This window comes from Lepidochelys olivacea (assembly GCF_965140295.1).
Source record: "Lepidochelys olivacea isolate rLepOli2 genome assembly, chromosome: 1".
NCBI lineage: Eukaryota > Metazoa > Chordata > Testudines > Cheloniidae > Lepidochelys > Lepidochelys olivacea.
The window spans coordinates 62901046-62925653 of NC_140411.1; the positions used below are offsets into that span (position 1 = coordinate 62901046).

General features: G+C 40.8%; 1 protein-coding gene across 11 annotated transcripts in view; it reads left to right on the top strand.

Moving 5' to 3' along the window:
• Positions 1 to 5926: 5926 nt before the first annotated feature.
• Positions 5927 to 24608, top strand: part of ENOX1 (ecto-NOX disulfide-thiol exchanger 1) — a 509722-nt gene continuing 491040 nt past the window's right edge. For 6 of the 11 annotated variants that reach the window (XM_084617812.1, XM_084617815.1, XM_084617816.1 and 3 more), the window contains exon 1: positions 6737 to 6946. The gene's annotated coding sequence lies outside the window, so the exon portion shown is untranslated. Of the gene's footprint in view, positions 6171 to 6730; positions 6947 to 24608 lie in introns of those variants that run through there. The other 5 variants (XM_084617811.1, XM_084617810.1, XM_084617813.1 and 2 more) reach the window with 4 other exon arrangements.

The following is a 24608-nucleotide window of genomic DNA, read 5'->3' on the forward strand; positions in this document are numbered from 1 at the left end:
ATCCCAGGATGAAATCCTGACCCTATTAATGTCACTGACAAAACTCCCATTAACTTCACTGGGGATGGGATTTCACTGGGGACAGATATTTAATCTAGGAACAGTTATTATCTTGAGCACCTCAGCTGATCTCAGCTGCCACTTCATTACATAGGGAGAAAGGGCATCATCTGCGGATCCAGCAGCACCTGCACAACCTTGAGTATGCTACTGCCCGGGGGCTATATTTCAGAAAAGTTGTACTGCAGTAGTAATGTGAAATTTACAAAATGAAGTAAAAAGTAAATAACAGAACGATAGCTCTGCTTGTTGACTAGCTAGTTCCCATCCTAATTCTGCTTTGCATTAGGGTGTAAATCCCAAGTAACTCCACATTTACACAGCGCAAGTGAGAACACAGTTTATTCTTGTGTGCTTAGGAAGTGCCTAATGAAGTGCCCAACTCTAATGAAAAATGGAGTCCTCTACTGATTTCATGCAATGCAACTAGTTTAGTGCAAGGTTTCCCACAGAGTTCTACCAATGTGCTTGAGTTCTGCTACACAAAAGTCCTCAGGTGGTTTGGTCTTCAATACTTATTCAGTCTTGGGCTTCTCTGAATAGAATGCCAATGTGGTGCTGGTTTCACTGGTGGTTTTTGCAGTGGTTGAAGTGAACTGGCTGAAAAGTACATTGACCCATCCACCCTCCATACTATCCCTTTCCAACATCCATCCTTCTCTCTCTGTGGGCCAGGAAAACTCTTTTCCCCATGAGAAGAGCTTATACTTTTTTCTTAATATTTTGTTTCTAGGATGAATTTGGAGGAAGAGGGTGGATTTCTTTTAGCGTGGATAAGCAATATAAATGCAAATATATGGCAGTTGTTATAGGAATAAGGACCCCAATGATTTGTACAGAGGAAAGCGTGAGAAAGGGATGAGAAGAAACACACAAATCTGATGCTATTTAAGTCACTGGCAAAACTCCCATGGGAGCAGAGTCAGGCCAGAAAGAAAGAAAGGAGTGAGAAGTGTTTTTGATGAATTTCATGCCCCATTTTCTTTTGTGTTTGTTATTTTTCTTAATCTCTTTCATGTACATTTGGAAGTTTTATGCATCATCGTAACAGAGTGAGCACATGAGGGGGCTGTTTTTTGGTTGCTGGTTAGTAATCTGAATAATCAAAGCACATAAGCCAATCAGAGCAGAAGGATTATAGTAGGTGGAATAGTGATATCTGCATATTCACAATACAGTTATTGGAAAAATCACTGTACAATAATCATACAATGCCCTGCAATCTGATTGGCTGTTAGTCATTATTAGCCAATCAGAGTTCAGGGATTCAAATAGCATATGGCTCTTGAGAGCTAACCAAACAGTAATAGTATAAATCAGATACCAAGAACCAGAGTGCAGGGATCTAAGTGGAAGAAAACAGCTTGGTTATGCCTCTGTAAGTGTATAGCATCCCTGCCTTCTGATTGGTTGAGACAGTTCCATTCCAGTGTAATGTATCATATTGTGTATATTAATGTTTCAGCTTTACAGTTCCATTTCCATTAGGGGAAGATTGCCTATGAGCCTCTTAGTGGATAAATAGGAATTTACAGCTTTCAAAAAATCTCTTAAAGCTTGCAGTATCCAAAGAAGAAGGAATTACATATGACTATTTTTGAAGCTTTAAAAGTCCAGAGGGCCTAACTGTGCCCTTAGCTGTGTCTGTGCAATTCCTATTGAAATCAGGTGATGTAGCGCATGCATTTATGAGGGCTGAAATGAGGTCTGGTGGGGTTTTTGGTTTTGTTTATACTATCAGTCACATTTTCTGCTAAAAACAAAACCCCAGACCATGCCTAGGGGAATTCATCTTTCTGACTACAAAGATGCCATCAAAAATAAACTGTTTCCATTTTTAAAAACTTCAGTTATTAAAAAAAAGATTATGATGTCTTCTGGGCAGGGGACATGTCTTCCTGTGTATGTACAGTGTCTAGCGCAGTGGGGCCTTGCTCCTTATCAGGGCCCGTAAGAGCTACGGAAGTACAAATAGCAAAATGCTCAAATGGACTAGTTCTAGTGAAATTCATAACAGATAAAGTCCTTTCTGCTTCTCAGGATGTATACACATGCAAAAAGTGTTCTGTGAGTACAGTTGAGAGAGTATAAGACAATTAAAGGGACAACACTTAATTGCCAAGAAAAAATAATCCTTTAAAAATGTCATCCCTGTAGTCAGATATATTAAACAATTCCAGTGTCATTGGTGAGATTTTATATTAGCTCTGTTTTATATCACTTTTCACTTACATAACTGTCAAATAGAGCTTGTTTATACTGGGTGGAGTCTTTTTGTTTTTATTTTCAAACCAAATATGCAGGAAGATGAAGAAGCAAAATAAACAACAGTAAACAGAGACAAGTGGAGAGTTACTTTCAGAGACTGGGGTTTAGGACCTATTTGTTAATTATGCCCTGATTCTGCAAACACATGCTTAATTTTATGCATGAATAGTCCTGTTTGCGGCAATGTACTTCAGTGGGAGTACCCATGTATATAAAGTTAAGCAAGTGTGTAAGTACTTGCAGTATTGGGATCTATACATTCTGTAACATAATTCAGTAGGTTTGTTCCAGTGTAAATAATATAGGAGTGAGCGTTCAAATTATGACTTGCTTTCACCAGGATTGCATCTGATAGAAATGCCTCCAGCAGCTATTCTTTTATACAGTTATCTGTGTCATTGTCCTATCCAAAACAAAGGCGAAAAATGAACTACAGTGAGAAAATACAGGGCAGTCATTCCCATCTTTGCATTGGTGTGTGATTATTGTTTGTTTTTTTAGAGTGTAAGTTGTTAGCACTTACCTAAAGCAGTGAATTAGTTTCTATGCTGTGTCCTCTACATGGATGTCCTTGTATTGCTTGTTGTCATTACTCAAACTGAAGCTGTGACACTAACCCTGCCAGCCAGGGAAAAAAGCCACACACAAAGGCAACGCAAGCCAGTACCAGTTTAAATCAGGCAAGCCTAGTGGGGTGGAAATGACTTTTGTTGTATAAAGTATATTTACTGGTAAACACAAAATGATTTGGTAATGTAAATACAAAATTAGCACAACACCTTTGGATATATTGTAGTGATGCTTTAACAAAAGAAGACCTTCAGAAATGAAAGAAAATATAAAACAACAATCCAACAGCTTTCTAGCACTAGAAATTTAGGATGTATCCAATCTATATGAAATGTTTAATATGCTACTTTAATATTCATGTTTGATATGATTACTTTATATATACCAAAGTAATTATCAACCTGAAGTATTCTGAAGCACACTGTAAACTGTTCAACAAAGGCATCACTTTATCCAGCACTAAAATGCAGACACCTCAGCTGTTTGCAGCACATCACAACTCTGCACCACCACTTAGGAAAGGGTTTGAAGAATTCACTTTTCCAATTGAAATTGCAGGATGAATTTAGATTAGCAAACACATTCTGCATGAGCTTAAATCCGTCCACAAAAACTGTATTAACACTTCTGCTCATACTAGGTGTGCCATCTAATTGTTAATAATAGTACTTAGTTCATACAGAGTTCACTTTTCTTCTCTAGAACTCAGATCCTCAAAGATATTATATCTTTGAGCGTCTGAGCCTAGTTTACTAAAGTTCACTACATATGTACATTTGTATAGATAGGATAAAGGAAGCACAGAGAGGTGATGTGACTTGTGCAAAATCATAACAGGTAATGTTAGGAACACGACCCAAGGTTTTCTGACGCTCTGTCTGCTGGATAATACTGCCATAAGCAATCAAGACCTACTGTAGGTTTGTCTCATTGGAAAAAAGCATCTCCAGCAGCAGTGCCCTAATATCATGATTGATAGATTCTAAGGCTAGAAGGGACTATTGTGATCACCTAGTCTGATTTCCTGTGTAACACAAGCTGTAGAATTTTCCCATAATAATACCTACAGCATCTCTTTTAGAAAAACATCCAGTCTTGATTTAAAAATGGTCAGTGATGGAGAATCCACCATGACCCGCGGTAAACTGTTCCAATGGTTAATTACTCTCACTGTCAAAAATGGACACCTTAATTCCAGTCTGAATTTGTCTAGCTTCAACTTCCAGCCATTGGATTGTTATACCGTTCTCTGATAGACTGAAAAGTGTATTATTGAATGTTTGCTCCCTAGGGAGATACTTATAGACCAGGGGGTCCCAAACTTGGTTCGCGGCTTGTTCAGGTTAAGCCACTGGCAGATGCTTTGTTTACCAGAGCGTCCACAGGTACAGCCACTCACAACTCCCATTGGTGGGAACGGCGAACCATGGCCACTGGGAGCTGCGAGGGGCTGTACCTGCAGACTTTCAGCGGCCCGCCAGGGGCTTACCCTGAACAAGCCACAAAACAAGTTTGAGAACTCCTGTTACAGACTGTGATCAAGTCTCCCCTTAACCTTGTTAAGCTAAATAGATTAAGCTCTTTGTGTACGTCTACACTGCAATAAAATACGTGCAGCTGGCTTGTGTCAGCTGACTTGGCCTAGGGCTAAAGGCCTAAAAATCTGAAGTGAAACATTCAAGATTGGGCTGGAGCCTGGGCCCCTGTGATGAACGTCCCCAAGCCTAAGCTTGAGACCAGGCTCTAGCCCAATGCCTACACTGCAATTTTATAGCCCTGCAGCCCAAGTCCTGAGAGTGCAAGTCAGCTGGCACGGGCCAGCCACCAGTGTTTTACTGCAGTGCAGACATACCCTTTGAGTCTATCACTATAAGGCACTTTTTAAATCATTCTCAGTGCTCGCCTCTGAACCCTCTCCAATGTATCAACATCCTTCTTGAATTGTGGGCCAAATACAGAGGTAAAATACATGTCCAACAGGAGCAGAGAGATTATGTTAAGGATATTGATTTAGACTCCATACTAACTCAAGGGGTCAGAGTGCCTCTAACATTACTTCCTGTAGCACCCCTATTCTCCTTGGAAGATTCCTAAAGAATTACTGACCCAGTCAAACTGGGCATAAATTTGGGAAACTGAACAGGACAATAAAGTGGTTGCAGATGTAAACCGTTCACAAGTGTTCTTTAGCACTGGCTTGTGTGTAAACTCCCGAGGCCCTAGGATGCCCGATAAAATGAGCAGAAATAAGGGTTATATTTTTGCTTTGACAGCTGACTTGTCCCCCTCACCCCTTCCTCCCTGTTGAAGGTAGCAGTGTGGGGAACCTCCTACATCTGCTGCTCTATAATTCACTGTATAATTGACCCTGTAACTCAGCAAACAGAATTCAGTGCCCCCTTTCCTGGAAGCTAATGCAACAGAACCTTTCAGGGAGTGAAATGGGGTGGATATAGTTTAATCAACATCCCCCCTCCTCACAAGAGTAAACTAAAGTGGCAACCTGCTGCCCAGCATTCAACACAATAGGGCGCACAGGGAGGCTCTGGGCATCAGCTAGGAATGAGCCTAGGTCTCTTTATTTAAAGCACTCTTGTCCCTTCTGTCCTTCTCCCCCAGAGCTCTTGGCTGAGGGCTAAGTCCCTTTGTGTCCCCACCCCCTACAAGCATCCCCTCCTATTCACTGGCTGCCAGTTTGCCACGGCTCCTTTCAAGGTCGCAGTGGCGTCTGTAGGTGACAGATTCACCACTTGCTGCCCCGAGGAGCTGCAGCCGCTGCCCCTAGCCTGCTGCATCCCCGTGCGCGGCCCTGGCACGGCGGCAGCTGCCTGCTGCTGCTGCTGCCCAGGCGGATCTGTGCGCTCCCTGCCCCCGCACCAGCCGCCAACTCTCCCCCCCTCCCCAGCACACCTGCTTTCCCCGTTGTCTACGGTTTTCCTAAGCGGGGGAATTTTCCCTCACTCCCTTGCCGCATCCCTCACACTCGCGCGCACCCCCAGCCCGGCACTGACACACACACACACACACACGTTTTGGATCAGAGGCGGCTGTTTCTCCAGCGCCCCTAAGCCGGCTCCGCTCGCTGCCGCTGCCCCGCGCCGCCGCCGCCGCTCGCCGGGGCTTCCCGCCGCCACGGGGCGTCCTCCGCCCGCAGCGCTGCAGGCTCCGGCGGCCGGGCTCGCGCTCTGCCCGGGACAGGGGTGGGGGCTGCGCGGCGCCGGCCGAGGGGGAAGGGGCCGCGCCGCGCCCCGGCAGCTCCGCACGGCCAGCAGGTAGGGAGCGTAGGGGCGGGCGGCGGCGGCGGCGGGAGCAGCATCCCCCGGGCTGTGCCGCTTCCCGCGGCTGCCTGGTCCCCCCGCCTGGCGGGGGGGAAGCGCTGCCGTGCGGGGGCGGGCGCGGGGGCCGGGCAGAGGGGCTCGCCGCTCCCCCGCTTTCCAGCGCCCATCCGCAGCTGCTGCCGGCTCTGCCTCCTACCACCCCCGGCAGCCTCCACGCCGGCATCCCTCTGGGTGCGTGTCCCTTCCTCAGCAGCGCCCTGGCCGCCGCCGCCTCCCCTCCCCCTCGGCAAGCCCAGCCGCTGGTCCCCGGGGAGTCAGAAAGTTTGTTCGCCTCTCCGGGGGAAGCATTTTTCTTTTGGCAGCCGCAGGGCCGGGCTGGTGCCTCCCAGGCTGCTGCTGGCACCGGGAGTGGGGGTGGGGGAGCTGCGACCCCCTCCCCCCCAACTCCCGGGCCGGGCTCATTCCTCCTCCCCTCCCCACCCCACCCCACCCCACCCAACCTGTCTGGGCATCCCCACCTCGCACGCGTGGTGCCGACAGCGCGCAGGGCCCCTGCGGCCCCACGCCTCCTGCCCACCCACCCTGTAGGTCGGGCCCCCGGGGCTCCCTCTTGCTGATTGGCTGGAGGGGCAAACTCTTCCCAGCCCTCCAGCCTGGGGAGCCTGCGCTGAGGAGCAGCATCACTGGACCCTGGGTGAAGCCATCCCTGGAAAGTCTCTCTCTGCAGTTTCCAGGACAGTTTGGTTGTAACTAAAGAGCAACTGTACTAGGTGACTGGTTTTCTTTTTTTTTCTTGGTCCCTTGGGTGATTACTTAAGACAGGTTTCAGAGTAGCAGCCGCGTTAGTCTGTATCCTCAAAAAGAAGAGGAGGACTTGTGGCACCTTAGAGACTAATAAATTTATTTGAGCAGGAAAGCTTATACTCAGATAAATTTGTTAGTCTCTAAGGTGCCACAAGTCCTCCTTTTCTTTCTACTTAAGACAGGTTTTGCTGAAGTTGGAAATGACACGACATGGGTGTGCGGCCAGTCAGGGGCAGAGAGACCCTTAGGTAGCTCTTAAACAATATCGCTTGTGGTAGAGTATTCTGCCTCTTGGCAAGGGGATGGATTTGGTGAGCTAGGTCTTGTCCGTCTCTAATTTCTCTGTTCCTGTTGCGAGGGTTAGTTTATTGTTGTGTGATATGGAGAGAGCTGTCTTGCATGTCACTCTTATTCTTAATTTTAAATGTACATTGGTAATGACTGTCGGGTTCTTTAAGGAGAGGGTAGACATTAGAATAAATTCAACTCTGGGCTGAGGAGAGAAGGATCTCTGAGATCATCCCTATGATTTGTGTATTTTATATGCTGTATTACTTTTAATATCAGAAGTTCCATTGTACTATGTCAAAGCTTTGATGTATTTTGGAACATACCTCGTTCATTTTCTCTCAAATTTTAATGCAACAAAAAGGTAATATGTACGGATAAATTAAAAAAAATGGAAAGGCCTTCGAAATACTATGTGTTGTGTAGGATGTGAAATTTCAGGTGTGCATGATAGAGGTACAGCTACTCCATAGGTTTTATTTAAAATCTTTCTTTGAGGCTATATCTGTGCATACATATATTCATCTGTCACTTTATTTCTAAGTATGATAGGCTCTGAATCCATCATGTTCTGATGATGCCATCACAGGCACCAACATTGTCTGGCAGTAACAATCTTTTTAATTCCTTGTTTAGGAAGCTTTGATAGTGTAAAAATATGTGACATTTTTACTGTTAGAATTGTTGTTTGCAATTTTAGATACAGTATCCTGCATTATCTTTTGTTATACTGGACACAGGAGCAACCTTACTTAGACTTCTATGTATCACGCTAAGCAATAATTGTTACATAGATAAACGGAAACCCCAACATGAGTACGATCTGAATAGCAAAATTCCCTCCAATCCGAATTATAAACTGTGTTCCTCTCTTGTTCCCACATTCTATTATGTGTAATGTATGCAGAACTTTACAGTGTACAATAATGCCTCCCCTTTCTGCTTTAGAGTTTTGTTCCACTTGGAAAATGATATATGATATTCTTTGACAAGTTATGAAAAAATATAGATATGATTGCAAAAAATGATTGTGTTTGTGTGTGTATTTTAGTCGAGTACTTAAATTAGCCTGTTTTCATTGTCCAGGGATGTTTGAATCTTTTTTCTTTAATAAGTTTTAAAAAGGCTTCAAGAGATTCTTATATTCTCTCTCTCTCTCCATATTTCTCTTAGTCTTTATTTTTCTTATACATAATAAATTAATAAGTGACCTCTGTTAAATTTTAGAAAGCATTATTGCCAGGCAAACTGGGCAATAGATCATGAAATCAGACAATAGTATTTTGTTCCCTAGCAACCACCTACTGTGAAAAGAAAACAAAACGATGGTGGATGCTTCCAAATCATGATAGTCATCGATCGAAACCCTAAAGCAGGTGCAGAACTACAAGTGAGACTTGCTCCTGTTCATTTTCTTTTAAGCTGCTTTTTAAATATTCCACTTTAGCAAAAAAGGGATTTACTTTGTTTTGCAATTAAACAATTAAAATTTCACTCAAATGCTTGTAGCTTGACAGTTCTGCATGTTAGAATAAAAGGACAGAAGACTGGTAATAACTGGAGTTTTTGCAAATAACAATTCTAAATAGTTTTTAAAATATTTTTATCGCTGGTTTTTATAATAAAATATTACTAGACCTGTAAAAATCTGACTTAAATCTATTTATTACCCACTGTAACTACTGTGCAATATTTGTTGGATATTATAGGAATGAAAAAGAAGTATAGCATGTGCTCTGTCCACTGTATTTATTACAATTTAACATTTCTTTAAGTGACAGAAAGTCTAGTAAGTAAAACCTGTGTTGCCTCAAGGTCTTTTGGCCCATTGAAATCAATGGATAAACTGCCACAGTGGGTGCTAAACTATTATTCTTATAAAAGTTATTTTGATAATGCAATAATACCCCTAATTTAAGACTATAAACACTGAAATGAAATCTTGACACGGGGCCATATTTTAATCTTAAATGCACTACGTGCATTGCCGTCTACCTGAAAAAATCCATTATTGCATGTTGTAAATCTAACCCAGTATCTGTGCTGCTTGCCTATCAGTTTACAACTTTTTAATAAGCCTTAGTGCTCAAAATTCTGGTGGTGATATTGAACTATGGTAACAAAGGGAGTTGTATAGTTTAATGTGATGAGGAGTTTGTGCATTATACTTCTTGCTCCTGTCCCCCTGTAGTAGAATGTTACTCTGAGTGGCCTCTTCCTGGGTGCCCCCTTGTGGCCTCAAGACCATCCTGCAAGCAGCCCCTCACTTCAGTTTCCCCTCTTAGTTCCTCAATAACCCCTCCAAATAGTTTTTACAAATCCAATAACTGCTCTCCTTAGGGTTCAGTTTGAAATGTTCAAAAAATAAACTCAGAAGTCTCCCTCCAGCCTTAAACTGGGCACAGCTCCCAAGTTCTCTGCTGCCTCAGCATCTTCCCTGCTTTACAAGGCTATTCTCAGCCTTCCCCTCTCCCAGTTGTGTGCTCCTGCTTTCTTTTGAGTGTTTGTTCATCCATTCTCACAGGCCTTCCCAGTTATCTCACTCCCCAAGTATCGTTTTTTTCTGCTGGAGCCTACTCATTTCCAGCAGCCTATATAGATATATCTTTTCTGCTTCTGGGAGTGAGCCTCCCAGCCCAGCTCTACAGACTTGGGGCTTATGCTAGCCCAAGCTCCAGCCCAGCTCAAGTTCCAATGTCTACACAGTTATTTTAGGCACACTAGCATGAGTCTGACAACTTGGCTGGGAGACTCAGTCCCAGATACAGTGTAGACATATCCTATATTTTACTCTGTTCTCCCTGAGATCTCTCTCTGCAGGGCCAGCAGCTGGGCTTCTTCCTGCTGCTCTTATAGGGTAATCAGGTTATTCCTTCTCAATTGTGCCTCCTGGTTGGCTGGCCCCAGGCCTCTAGCTCATAAGGGACAAGACACCCTGTTAAATTTACAGAAAGTTCTTCATATAGCTTTACGTATCGGTCTTCTGTAATATAAATAGACTATGTTGTGAAGTGGTTAATTGTCTTATTCACTCCCAAACTGGTTTCAGATTTGAATCAAGTGAAATAGAAGTACTTACTACATTCAAGAGAGTTAAAACATCTTGTATTTGCAATCTATAAAATCACAAGGAAGATTTGATACTTGGGAGAGCATCAAACTTTGATCACATATGCATTATTAAACAGCAACATTTTGTGTTTGGTATGGGAACTGGATACCCTGAGAGCCTTCTGGGGGTTCACAATGTTTTCTAAAGGATCCAATATGCTGTCATATATGATTGATTGATATCACATACAGGTGTGTTCCTAGCTCATTTAAGACTGTAAAATACACACACACAATTTGAATAAAAATGATTGAAGTTGAGTGGTGAGAGAATATTCTAAATCTGTCAAGTACCAGTGAGTAGCTGTTTTCATATATACATTTCAAAATGCACATTTTAGTAGTGTAGCAGGTGTGCACAATTTGGTGTATAGCAGATTAATCTGGTTTTGGTAGCCTGCATGATTCTGTAGCAAATAATAATTTCTTCAGTATTTTTCTAAAGTGGCACTCCTGAATCTAGAACCTTACAACCAGGTGGTTGACAGACTAGTCTCACCATGTCTTAGAATAGTGACAACAATCCCACGTCCCCTCCCTTTTCTACCCCCTGCAAGTTTACAGAAAGTAGATGAAGAAAAAAGAAAAGAGAAATGTGTTAGAAAATCGAAAAAGGGGGAGAAAGAAAAGCAAAAACAGGGGAAGAGAATAACTCATCAGTTCTGCACATAAACCTAAGGCATTTAGAAGTGATTTTTAAATACTGTCCATGAAACTCCTGTCATGACAACTGCTGTGGTTTTTACTAGTGGTGAATGTAAACTCTTGGATTAAAACTGCTGTGTTGTTAGGGTTTTACTCTTTGCTGCACCATCCCTTTTACGTCCAAAGTGTGCTGCCCTTTCTCCCTCCTGAATTCCATCCCATTCAAGGGGTAACACTCAACAGAATGACCAGATAGCAAGTGTGAAAAATCAGAAGGGGGGGAGAGGCAATGGGGGAGGGTAATAGGTGCCTATGTAAGACAAAGCTCCTAACATCAGGATGGTCCTGATAATATTGGGATGTCTGGTCTCCCTAACACTCAGTCTGGCCCACTTCATATAAAAGTGTTCAGCATGCATTAATTAAGAATTTGACATTTTTGTTCCCCAGTGGCCCCTTTTCTGTCTGTGAAATGATGGGCCTGACTAGTTGTCACGGTTTCACAGGTCTGGAGCTCTGGAACAGCCCTCCTTGAGGGTTGCACTCTCTATCGGAGGTAAGTCCCTTGGCTTCACTGTCTCCTGGGACCGAACCTCAAAGCCTTCAGCGCCCCTGCATCATGCCATGAGCTCCCCTCAGAGAGTCCATTCGAACTGGGCACCGGGGAAGGCTTGCATGACCAAAGGGAGCAATGCACCCCGACTTCCTTTGACTGGAGTGACTCTCGAGGCAACGTTGTAAAAGCAGAAGGGATTTTTAACTGTCTGGAACACAGTGTAGAAATTTCTTAGGTCAGCATAGAGAATGGAAAAGAAACAGCAAAGTCCATCTGGGTGGGTACTGAGCCCAGAGTCTCTCCTTTCTGTCCTCTTCTGTGTCCTTGCCCCGAAGCGTGTGACCTGCTTCAGCAGCCTACACTGTACTATCCTCCATGGCCCTCAGTTCTTTGTTGTTCTTCCTGGGCAATGACAGTCACATGGTCATTCCCCTTAGCATTTTGTTCTCCTACTGGCCAAAATTGGTGTGCTTCCTGAAGAGGATGTGTCCCAGGGTTGACAGTTGCTGGGTTACGAAATGTCTGGGCCATTGTCTGATCCTAGGCAGCTAGACAACAGTCACACCTGGATCACTACAAAGAATTAACCACCTTATTCCCACCACCTAGTTAAACACGCAGCACATAGAGAAACTGAGGCACACACAATATTCATACAAAATATTATGAAAAAATCCTACTTTGTCACACTAGTGAACTAGCAATGTGTTCATTCCAGGCTTTATCTGAGATTAGTGTGCTGTAACCTTGATTTGTGATTTTCATTAACACATTTTTCTTTAAGAGATGATCACTGTTCATAATAATTTATTGGAAACTTAAATCTAAAATCTTAATGATTGTTGCAAATTTTTCAATTCATTTTAAAAAATAAATAAAAGAAAAAAAGAGGGAGTGGAGTCCCTATCCTGAGATCTAGGAAATGTTCACTAACTTTAAAAAGTAAATCCTACAATAGCAAAAAGCTTAGCAGCCACTGCACACCAAATACCAAAAAACCCCAAAACAACAACCCCCTGCCCCCAGCCAAGCAGTTATAAACTGAAAAGACTGAATATAGACTACCTTCTCCAGTTAGTGACCTCCCAGACATCCTCTGTAAAATCAGGATGCGAGATAATTTTACAGGGTAATAAGATTTAAAACACAGAGGATTCCCCTCTAGGCTAAAATTCAAAGTTACAAAACACAGGAATAAACCTCTCTCTTAGCATAGGGAAAATTCACAAGCTAAAAAAAAAGATAAGCTAACGCATTTCCTTGCTATTACTTACAATTTTTGTAATCTTGGATGCTTATTTCAGGTAGGGTTTTAGGAGATGGTTTTTCCTACCCTGGTCCCTCTCTGTCCAAGAGAGAACACAAAGAGATCACAAACAAAACCTCCCCCCACAGATTTGAAAGGATCTTCTTCCCTTATTGGTCCTTTTGGTCAGGTGCCAACCAGGTTATTTGAGGTTCTTAACCCCTTACAGGTAAAGGAGGGATTTTATGCTACTCATAGCTGTATGTTTATGACAGTATCAATTTAAATTTTCAGTTGCACAAAATTATGGGTTTTGAACTTCCCCCCCAACTTCTATGTATTTACATTCCCACAGTTGTGGGAAATTATGGGGAGGGTCCCACAATGGGTGGTGGGGGAGGGGGTCAGACCATAATAGTTTAATGACAATAGATGTTGAGATTCAAAAAAGGAAAGATTTATAACTATTAAAACACAAATATCAGCATCACATATCAAAATATAGGAAGTAAATATCCTTAAATCAATCTCTAAGAAGTTCTCAAGCAGCATTTTTTTTCTTACTTTGCCTATCTGTACATTTTCATTATCATCAATGGACATTTTTTTCATTGTTTTTTGTATGTTTGGTGAAATTGACATTTACAGACAGTTCCTGATAATCTAACCCTTCAAAGACTAGTTTTAAGTTTGGCATGCAATGAAATGCTTTGTTGAATTTGGGCTGGAAGCATTTGTATTTTGGGAAAAACATAACCTTTCAAACTAACAATATTTTCATTAATGATCTAGGAGGGGGAGTAAGAAGAACACAAATAATGAGACAACAAAATTGGGGAAAAGTACAAGTTTCGTGTGGGGAAAGTACCTGAAACATACACACTTGATGGGAGGGAGAAACTTGGGAAGCAATAATTGTGGAAGAGAGCTAGGAGTGATATCAGACAGCAAATTATGCATGTGTGCGACATGGTTATAGAAAAAGCCAGTTCACCTTTGAGCTGAATATGCAAGGGCATTGTGTCATAGAGCAAGGAGGTCGTAATCCCTTTCTGTTAGATGCTGCTGTGAGCACACCTGGAATTTCTGGACACATTATTACCAGAAAGCTGTTGACAAATTGGATGGAGCTCAGAGAAGAGCAACAAAAATACTCGGGCCTGAAGGCTTTGGCTTATGAGGAAAAGTTAACAGATACATATAAATAGAGAGAGCGAGGGAGCTTGGCAATAAATAAGGTTAAGAGTGTACAGCTATTTCAAGAGTGTTGATGTAAAGAATAAAAATAATTATTTAACGTGGTACATGGGAGAATTCCTGGGAGTAATGGGATGAAATTAAGAAAAGGGTATCTTTGGCTGAATATCAGGAAAAACCGCTTGACGATAAGTTGTACTAGGCGGTAGAATAGTTAAGGGAATAGTGAAAGCCCCATTGACTGGGACATTTAAAACTAGATGGGGCTAATCACAAATAAATGTTCTGTAGAGAATAATCCTGTATTTTCCAGGTGATGGAGTGGATGATTTAATAGATCTTTTCCATGTGTAAATTTCACTGTTGTAATTTAAGGAGCGGGGGGTGCGGGTTTGGAAATTAGGACACATTTTGCGCATCCTTGACACGGGCTCTCTCTGCCTACAATATTTATATTATGGCAAAGTAATTTCTAGAGTAAGAAGAATTGTTTTGAGCTTTGTAAACATGTATTGTGATCCTATCCTAAGTCATAGGGTCAGACTGAGTTAGAACTTTAATAGGGGACATGCAAGAATCACCTCCAGCAGATGGCATAGGAAATGCTATTGACTTTTCCACTCAATCAGCAACCTGTATGGGTAAGGGACATTGTGCTGCTAGAGCATCCATCTCTTAGTAGCACTGGGGCTGGTTTTATTTCTCAGCGAGGTGGCATTTGGGGCTGTTGCCTCCCTATTCCCGCCTCTGAGCTCACAGTAGCTGTCTCATGTGATCTGGGTGGACTCTGGACAGCTGCTCATTAGTGCCCCTCTGGCTGCCTGCCACACTAGTGGAGGGGAGGAGAGAAAACCTCAGAGAACAGGGTATGCTCTGGATTGGCCTTGCTTGAGCCCCAATGAAGAGAGCATCTAACTCAGCTCCCCTTCTCACGCAGCCTAGGGTAGGAGGAGGAGAAGGAGGAGAACCTGGACAGAAGCCTGCAGCTGAGAAGCTGTGGTGCTAGCTCTCACCATATTTGGTGTTGGTCTTGAAGCCCAGCCCCCTGAAATCATGTTATTACCAGAGAATCTCTTGGTTCATTTAAAAAACAAGCGTTTCTAGCTGTCACGTTTTCAGACAAAGGACTGCAGTGTGACCTGCAAGCATGCCATGACTTGGAACCCCACAGGCTGATAAAATTAACCAGGAGCTTGCCACCTAGAAACAAACCCCATGACTCCTAAATCAATCTCAGGCTGTGCTAGGCTCCAACTCATGATTTTTACATTCTTGGGGTTACCAACGCAGAAGATGGAGGCCAAGAATCAGCAGGCCTACGTGCAAGCCAATTCCACTGAGCTGAGGGAGGTGGGAGATTGGGTAGCTGGGGTTGTTGCAGGGGCTAAGGATGAAATGACTGGGATTGGCAATGCATTGCTGAAGGTAGAGAATCAGTTGGTTGATTGGGGGATGCCTGTGGGGCAATGAGTGGACTGAGTATGAGACATGGAATGGTTGGGTTTGGGTCACAGAGAATTGCAGAGAGTGAAGTTGGGGCAGACTGAGAATGATTGAATGGGAAACAGAGTACAGATTGGTGAAAACAGATCATTGAAGGAGATGGCAGAGAATGTATGGGCTTTAAGAGGACTACTTGTATGTGTTAAAGTTACTGTCACACACAAATGTTTGTAGGATCTGGGCTTACATATTGGGACCCTTTAGAATGACAGAATAAGATTATTATTATTCTGTCTGCCACTCTTCCAAAGAGAAATGATGCCATCAACAACCTTAGCTTCAGTTTGTTAATATTTATGTTGTTTTTGTGTCTTTATTTTTACTTTTAACATAAATGATTCTTTTTTAATTAATAGTACTTTAGCATGGCCTACAGATACTTGTAATATTGCTTTAGCGCACAGCAGATTAGGCTTTAGGTATACTTGATCTCATCAATAGACAACAAGAAACGTGTTCTTGTTAAATATTTGTCCCTGCTCAGTATGATTTTAAAAAAGCCAAATTGTCAAATAAAAATATTTGGTTGCCTAATTTTTTATAAATGCATCTGAGGAAGTGAGCTGTAGCTCACGAAAGCTTATGCTCTAATAAATTGGTTAGTCTCTAAGGTGCCACAAGTACTCCTTTTCTTTTTGCGAATACAGACTAACACGGCTGTTACTCTGAAACCTAAATTTTTATGTAAATTTTAAAGGGGAGCTCAGCTCATAAGTCCCAACAAACAGCGGGAGAAATTTAGATAGGCAGAATGTAATTATTAGAGTTGGAATTTGGCCGGGATATCGGTATTAATGCCCTTTTAAGAAACCAAAGATTCCAAGGGGAATGTGCGAGTAGAGTCAACTTCTTCCAGTCTTAATCCTCATTATCTGATCATTTTTAAAAAGTTCAAGAAAACACACACACAACCATGCGTGTTATGATTTCAATAAAAATCTTACATTTCTATAGTCTTATATCCTGTAAGATGCTAAAGTGCTTTACATGTTGTACAGGAATGGTTCATATACAGTTGAAGGGCAGCCACCTTTGGAGTGGAACCATGACAGGTTTAACAGCATACTGCAAATCTATTTAGACATTTCTAATGCACCTATCAGTGTTGTATAGAAAAACTCTGTTGTGGGAAGTGAGGAAGAAATGAAACTATGTATTATCCAACTAAAATTGCTAGCTGAATTTAGGAGGATACAATGTCATTATTTAAATTAGATTGCTCACAACAATCATGCTAACACACTAGTTCTTATGAAAATGTTGTGGGATCTTTAATGATGTCAGACAGTTCTATCTTTTATCTGAAAGTAGCAGAATGTCTCTTAATATTATGCTGGTGTAACAGGATGGTGAAGGCTGCTGTCCTATTGTACTGGTTGGTCTGCATACAAAATAAGAGCTTACTACTGTTACCAGTTAACGGAGTTACCCTCAAGTGGTAGAGGCCTGTGCTTTGGTGCCAGAAGTCCTTGATTTTAATCTCTGCTGATGACGTAAGGTGGAGGTTGTAACATTATTTCAAGACTGACTCAGAGGAAAGAGTTACACTTACTGAGTAAGTAACCCACTTAGTTCATGAGGGTTTTCCTTGGAAGTGTGACCAAACTTAGCTGTGAGACCTTATCAGGTCACAGACTTAGATGGAATAGTTATAAACACATACAAAAAACTTTTACAATCCTGTGCTGCTGGATGAGGATGACAGGCACATATACATAAACTCTCTTGACACATTAACTCGGTGCAGAGATGCAGCATGTTCATGCTTATTCATGCCTCCCTTCTACACAGATGTCTTTTGCAGTCTACATAGTGACAATGTAAACAAAAGGGTGGTCAGCAGTTTTAATGACAGTTTTAAAAACTGGAAATGGTTAAGTACAAAAAAGATGGAAATAAATTCTAATTTCAGATGTTTCTTTAGTTTCTTAAAAATAAGTGCTCCTCTGGCAGATTTCTTCTTGAAAATGAAAGAACATTTTGCCGATTTAGATAATCAGAAAATGCACATACATTAAAGGTGTGAGGCAGTACCAGGAGTGATGATATGTTTTTTTGGGATATGGTCATTTGCCCTGACCATCTTGGCTAATAGCCATTGATGGACCTATTCTCAATGAATGTATCTAATTCTTTTTTTAACCCAGTTTTAATTTTGGCCTTCACAACGTCCCCTGCCAATGAGTTCCATAGGTTAACTGAGCTTTGTGTAAAGTTGTACTTCCCTTTGTTTGTTATAAACGTGTTGCATATTAATTTCATTGGGTGACCCTGGTTCTTTGTGTTATGTGAAGGGATAAATATCCCTTCCTTATTCACTTCCTTCACACCAGTCCTGATTTTATAGACCTCTATCATAGCCCCCCGGCCCTTAGTCATCTCTTTTCCAAGCTGAAAATCCCAGTTTTATTAATCTCTCCTCATATGGAAGCTGTTCCATATCCCTGATATTGCTTAGAAAGTAGAGAGTGGAGTTGTCAACTGTTAGAATGGGTTTGATTTGTTAAAATTTGAAAACTGAAAAATCCTTTAGGCAGATTTAAGCTTTCAGGTCCACTACTAGATGCTGCAAGTGAAGAAACAGAGGGAATGTTGAAAGAAGAACGAAAAGAATCAATATTGACATTAATGCAAGGTGGCTGGCTGAACATGAAAAATGACCTGACAGTGGCGACAAGCCTCCATACCAGGAAAAATGCATTCCTATTTAATGCTATTGATTGTATCTCCTGAAAAGAAAACCACAAAATATTGTGTCCAAGTTTTTGAATAGGTCAACCAAGAACGCTGAGAAAAACATGAGGTGTTCTTCAAATACTTAGAGAACTGCTCCCCTTCTCCCAAAAAAGAAAAAGAAATGGAGATCTCTTCAAGTGCAATCTTCTTAAACTTCTCACGCTTGGGTGTTCAGGACATTGTTTAAATCTCATAGAACAACAGTCCTAAAGCACATTGTGTATTTCAGTAATTCTTCCACAACCACCATCATCTTCATTGGTGGATGGAAAAAGGACGATTTATGCCCTAGCTTCCCAATGACACTTGTTGGAACCCTCAGGAAGTTGGTCTCTATATTTGATCTAGCTATACCATAAGTGCATATAAATTTGCATAGAGCATGATTCTTGGAGGACTCTGGTCAAAACATTGTATGCATCTTATAGAACAAGGGATTTTACAGAGAATCCAAAATCATCTTCAGTTGCTTTCCTAAATTTTGAGAAAGACTTTGGCAGATTACAGGCTGATGACATCTCAGTCTCAGTGGAAATCTATCTTGATTTAGTTAGTAACCAAAGAATTGGAGCCACACAAGGACAAAATTGAAAAATTATTCAGAGAAGCTGTAGTAGCTTAATTGCGAGATTGGATCCTAAATATAAAGGTCAAAGGTTGAATACAAGAAGTAAACCTGAAATACAGATGATTTGGGCAAAATTCCTTTCTGTCACTTAAAATTGAATATCTAGATTTCCACCCTAAATCTATGTTTGAGGGAAGGTCATAATTCATTGCATCAAATAATGGAAATTTATGGAAGTAAAATCAAGGAAGACAAGACAAGTGACTTCGGATATCTCAGTTTTGAAAAGACCTGCTCTCCTGTCCAGCCAACTCCTTAATTGTGCATTTTATTAGCACATTTGTTCTGATTTGGTTGAAACATTGCATTGGGCTGGGATGCTGGGAAGGTGAGCAAGTTTTTAAAAGTGTATCTGTATATAAGGGTAGATACAAAAGAGTGAGAGGCCTGACTTGATGATAAACTCATGTCTCAGCTGTTGTATTCTTGTATTTACTTATAGAGTTGCAAGCTTTTTATTTTGGACAGTGAGTGAGCATTTTCATGTCTGAGGGATAATCATGTTTACAAAGTGAATTGGATAACGTATTTTGTGTTTAATAAAATCTTTATAGGCTTTTTTTAGGGTGTTGTTTTCTCTCTGACTGTGTACTTGTGGGAAGGGAGAGAGTTGTTTTTTGCAGAAGGGGGTGGATAATGGACCCCATTTTCTACCAACTTAAAATGCACAGTAACATCCACATCATTTGTGAAGAAAGTAGCATTTAGATTAATAAAAATAGCAGACGATATTAGGAGCATCAGGGCAAAAAGACTCCTTTTGCAATGTTTTCTGGACTGTCGTGTGAAACAAATTCGTTCCTGACACATTGATGGAGATTGCCTCCTTTTAGGTATGTATCGGTCAAGTGTTCAGTTAGAATTAAAATCTATAAAGCCAGATTCTTATCCATGCTGGCTTAAATCTGGAGTAACTTCACAGACTACAATGGAGTCTTTCTTGATTTACATCAGAGCAATCGGTCATAAAAGGATATTCAACTATACATTTTCTAAATCTCTGGTCAGTTAGTTACTTAATTCAATGTTGTATTCATTCTGAAGTGAGGTTGGTTAGCTTGGATTTGTGTGTGTGTGAATACCACACAACTAATGCACAGTGGTGGCCTTAACTAATTGTATAATTATCCAGATATATAGTGCTATCATTACCTTGAGTTACAATGTAACTACTGTTATTTTCAGTTGAGAGAAACCCTATTGTTGTAATGAAATAAAGCACATTATTTTGCAGTAAGTATGCAATTAGCTCATATAACCTCTATGCTTATTGAGCCTCGTAGAAGAACCAGGGTGACGTACAGTTATGAGAACAGAGACCTGGTGACTGAGGGGGATAATACTGAAGTTAATATCAAAATTCACAACAGTTGTCAATAAAATGTCTCTAAAGCATCTAACTTACTAGTGCCATGTAAATATTAACAGATAATTATTGTTTCAGTTATTATTATTTCTTTATTTTTAGTATTCTGAAGGATGGAAAGAGTAACAGGATAAAATTGGGTGGATTCCTGTGTTTCTTGAGCACCTTTCTGTGCAGATATTTTAGTAAAAACTGTTATCCACATCAAACAGTATGAAATCTGTTGTCACACACACGGTATCCATTACATGGATCATCGCTTGTGTTGTGCTCCCTGTGAGTACCTGGCCCAGGTTGGGAAAACTAATGATCCAACCAGCAGACCAAATTTGGTGATGAATCCTGGTCACATGCCACTTGAGGCACATTGCATGTACGTTAAGAAGAATAAACTGATGTTCCCGATGCAATTTATTTCTTTTACAATCTTCAGATAAAAGAATACATTTGTTTGAAAAATTAAAGTAAAATTAAGTTTTGTATACACTCTTCTTGCCTCTAGGGTGTGTAGAATGAGAGATATAGTAGCTTTGTATTGTTAATTCTTCACAACAGAAATGCGAAGTCCTTGATGTCTACAGTACAGTATACTTCATTTTAACTGGGGCATGGTAAGCCTTCAGAGAAGACGAGCTTTTTTTCTGAAAAGTATGGGTCAAGTCAAGGAAGGAGTTTCAGAAAGGTAGGAGTTTTAAAAAACATACCTGTCATTCACTTTTCAAAGGCTTTCCTCACACTGTTTTGACCCCATATTATTTCCGAAATAGATAAATTTTCAAACTTTACTTTTTCATTATAGTCTAAGGACTAGAAGTGATTTAAAAGTGGACTTGAAGTTCAGGTCACCATGATTTAGATATTTAAAGATATTATGTAAATACTAAAATAGAGAAGCCCCTACAATTAAAATATATACCCATACATTATGTACATATGTAATTTCAATGGGTGTATTACATTACATGCGCCAATTAAACACATGCCTTTTCAAAAGTGTGTGTGGTTCAGATCCCAAAGGCCCTTATGAGGAGAGGGAAGAGTGACTGTCTGGGAGCTACAGAGTAGGAAAGATTATGTAGAGCCTTAAGGCTATGTCTATATTACAAACGAAGGGTGTGATTTTTTTTCCTTCCCCTGCTTGTGTAGACATACTCGTGCTAGCACTCACTGAGCTAACATGAGTATAAATAGCAGTGTAGCTGCATTGGTATGGATAATGTCAGTGGAGGCAGAGTTTAGCTATGTCAAATATGTACCTACTTGTTTCAGGCGGGTTTGTACTCCGCATGGCTAAGCTATGCTTCTGCTGCCGGTACCCATGCTACTGGGGTTACAATGCCATTTTGTACTCATGCTAGTGTATGTGTATGCAAATAGGGAAAATCACACCCCTAGCTTGTAGTGTAGACATAGCCTAAGATTGGTGGGTCTGGCCTGCAGGAAGCACTAGAGGAAAAGCCGCATGGGAAATGTGACACAGGAAGCCAGATGTGGAGGCAGAAGGCTGTCTGTAAAAGAATAGATTTTATCCCTGTGTACTTTGAAAAGTCAGTCAGAGCACCTTGCAGTGTCTAAAGCAAGGGTTCCCAAACTTGGTTTGCAGCTTGTTCAGGGTAAGCCCCTGGTGGGCCGCGAGATGTTTTGTTTATCTGAGCGTCTGCAGGTACGGCCGCTCGCAGCTCCCAGTGGCCACGGTTACAAATACATAGTTAATTGTAAAGGTCACCAATTGCATAGAACTGGTCAAATGTGTCTACCGTTGTGCACAAATTTTGTCAAAGTTGTTTCACTAAAATAGCCATCACTCACAATTATTAGACCAAGTCAGTTCCCTGACAGACATCCCAATTATGGACTTCAACCTGCACTGCACAGGCACTAAGTGTTACATCTATAAGTCTACCTTGACTGCCCCTATACCCCAAGAGCAAAGAGAAACAGAGACCATCATATCCATCATGCAATTTCATCTTATTAGGGGCCACAAAAATCTTAATCACTTACCTTATAATATTACTTGGAGCACGGACTGTTTCTTACTCTGTGTCTTTGCAGGCACTTGGCACAGTCCTGCTTTAATGAGAGCTGTGCATTTTCATGCAATCCTTTCGTTAATTTTTTGGCGAAGTGGCACTTTAGATTGGAACTTTCCAGCTAATGCTTGGGTTTTTTTTTTAGCTAAGAAGACAAACTTTGTTAAGATATTTTTAAATATTTATTGATTACAGTCTTTATTTTCTTATAAGCCTCTTCAGAGTTTTTTGAAGGAAGTTCTCTCTCTCTCTCTCTTTTAAATTGTAACAGCCACTTAATTGGAATGATAAAATGTTCACTGGTGTGTCCCAAATCAGAGCATTCTACCCTGTCAAAAACTCCCTTGAAAACCTTCAGTAAAGCTATTTCATAGAGATTGCTTGGCTAATTGGCTTAACAGTCCATAACCTGTTCTGATAAATTGGCCATTGACAGGTGATAGAAGGATTTATTAGTACTGCACACTATAATAAGTGGTTTGATAACTCTACTTAATGACAGGCCTCCTAATTACAAGTGCACAGTTGTAATTGTGTTGGTGTGTGGAATATTTTGGCAGACTGTGCATCTTTTATTATCTTGTCTATTGAAGGTTGGTCATCATCAAAGGTGCGGAGCTCATCTTATGCTATACATGGCATCAGGCATTCAAGAAGTGGGGAAATCAGTCATGAGTTGCCTCTTTACTCAGTGCAATTACAATGGGAGTTGAAAAGGTCTGGCATGAAGTCCCACTGCTGGACAGGAAGCCATGAGTGTAGATCTTGAGTGGAAGCTTCAGTGGCTCAAAGAAATTCACGCTTTATTAGCTCCCCTTTAAACGGTTTCCTTTGTCATTTTCAGGGGGAAAGATGGAGTAACAGTGTTAGATATTCACTATTTTATCTTTTTTCTGTTTTCTCTTCCTCTCCATCCTTTCTTCTTTGTCTCTGACCTTGTTCATCTTTATTTCTGTTTAATTCTCCTCCTTTCTTTGTTTCTGGATTAGCCTGTCTTTCTTTTTGTTGGTCTCTCTTTAGTATGCGTCCCATTTTCTTCTGGCTCTTCTAACTTTCCTCCTTTCATTCTCATATTTTCTTGTTCCACTTTTTCTTCTGTATAAATTTATCCTTCCTGTTTCTGCTCCATTCTCTTTTTACTAATTGTTTCCTCCTGCTCACTCTTTTTTTTTTTAAATCTGCTTGTCCCCTCTCCTGTCTTGCAGAGTCTTTCTGAGTAGCATCCTAGTTATTTTACTTCTGCAGAGGTAAACTGGGTAGGGTGCAAGATTTTTTTCTTATTTTTTATCAAAGCAAGCTCCATGTGTGAAGTGTTCTTGCTATGGGATGCTTCTTCATCTGTGCCTGTAGCCCATTGTGGTATTGCATGCTGGTGGCAGACCACTAGGTATGCTCATGTCATGTGTGATCAAGACTGATAATTGTGTTTATTTCCACTAATGTCCATATTTAACCTATTCTTGTATTTATCATTAGATGCAGTACCTTAAGTACTTCTCTCAAAGACTATTCCATTGCTTGATTACTCTTACTATCAAGAATACTTTTCTCATATTCTAAACTTTTCCTTCCTTAAACTTCAGTCATTCCTTCTTGTCCTACCATGTGAGCAGCTGTATGCACTTGTACAGTAGCATTGGGTAATTCACAGAATTTTGATACAGTTTGCTCAAAGAAAACTGCCTAGAATCGGGATCCTAACTTTTAGGTGATAGCTAAACAGAGGAAATTATTGGTATAGTAGAGTATTGCTATCCTTTATCATTGTGGTAAGTCAATAGGAGAAATGTTCTTATGTGTTCATAATGTCACTAATCCTAAATGTTCAAAAATGGTACTCCTGTCTTCAGTTTCAGAATCCTAGTGTGAAATATATAATACCTTAGAAAAGCTAAATTAGTGGTGAGTCAATGTAATTAAGGGAAAGTAAATAATCTTCAAGGTTCTCATTCCCCATGAAACTAATTTCATATCTTATCCTTCATGTGTTTTAAAAATAGTTTCCTGATCATTCAAGATGCTTGTGTACAGTGTTTGTGAAGTGCACTTCAATTCTATTGAAAGGATGGTAGATTAGGGAGTTATTTTCAATGGATTGATTTTTTTTTTAAAGATAGACATTCATTTTGACAACGAGTGAACAAATTGTGTTCTACAAACTGCACATCTGACACACATGCACTAAAGCAGGTGATGAGCCAATAATGTTGTGTTAATTTTCAGCTACACAGTTAATTTGATCTTAAATGTAGGGACAGTAGAAGTCTTTTTCTCTCTCAAGATTTTTTTTCATTCTGCTAAGGGATTGATTATACTGCC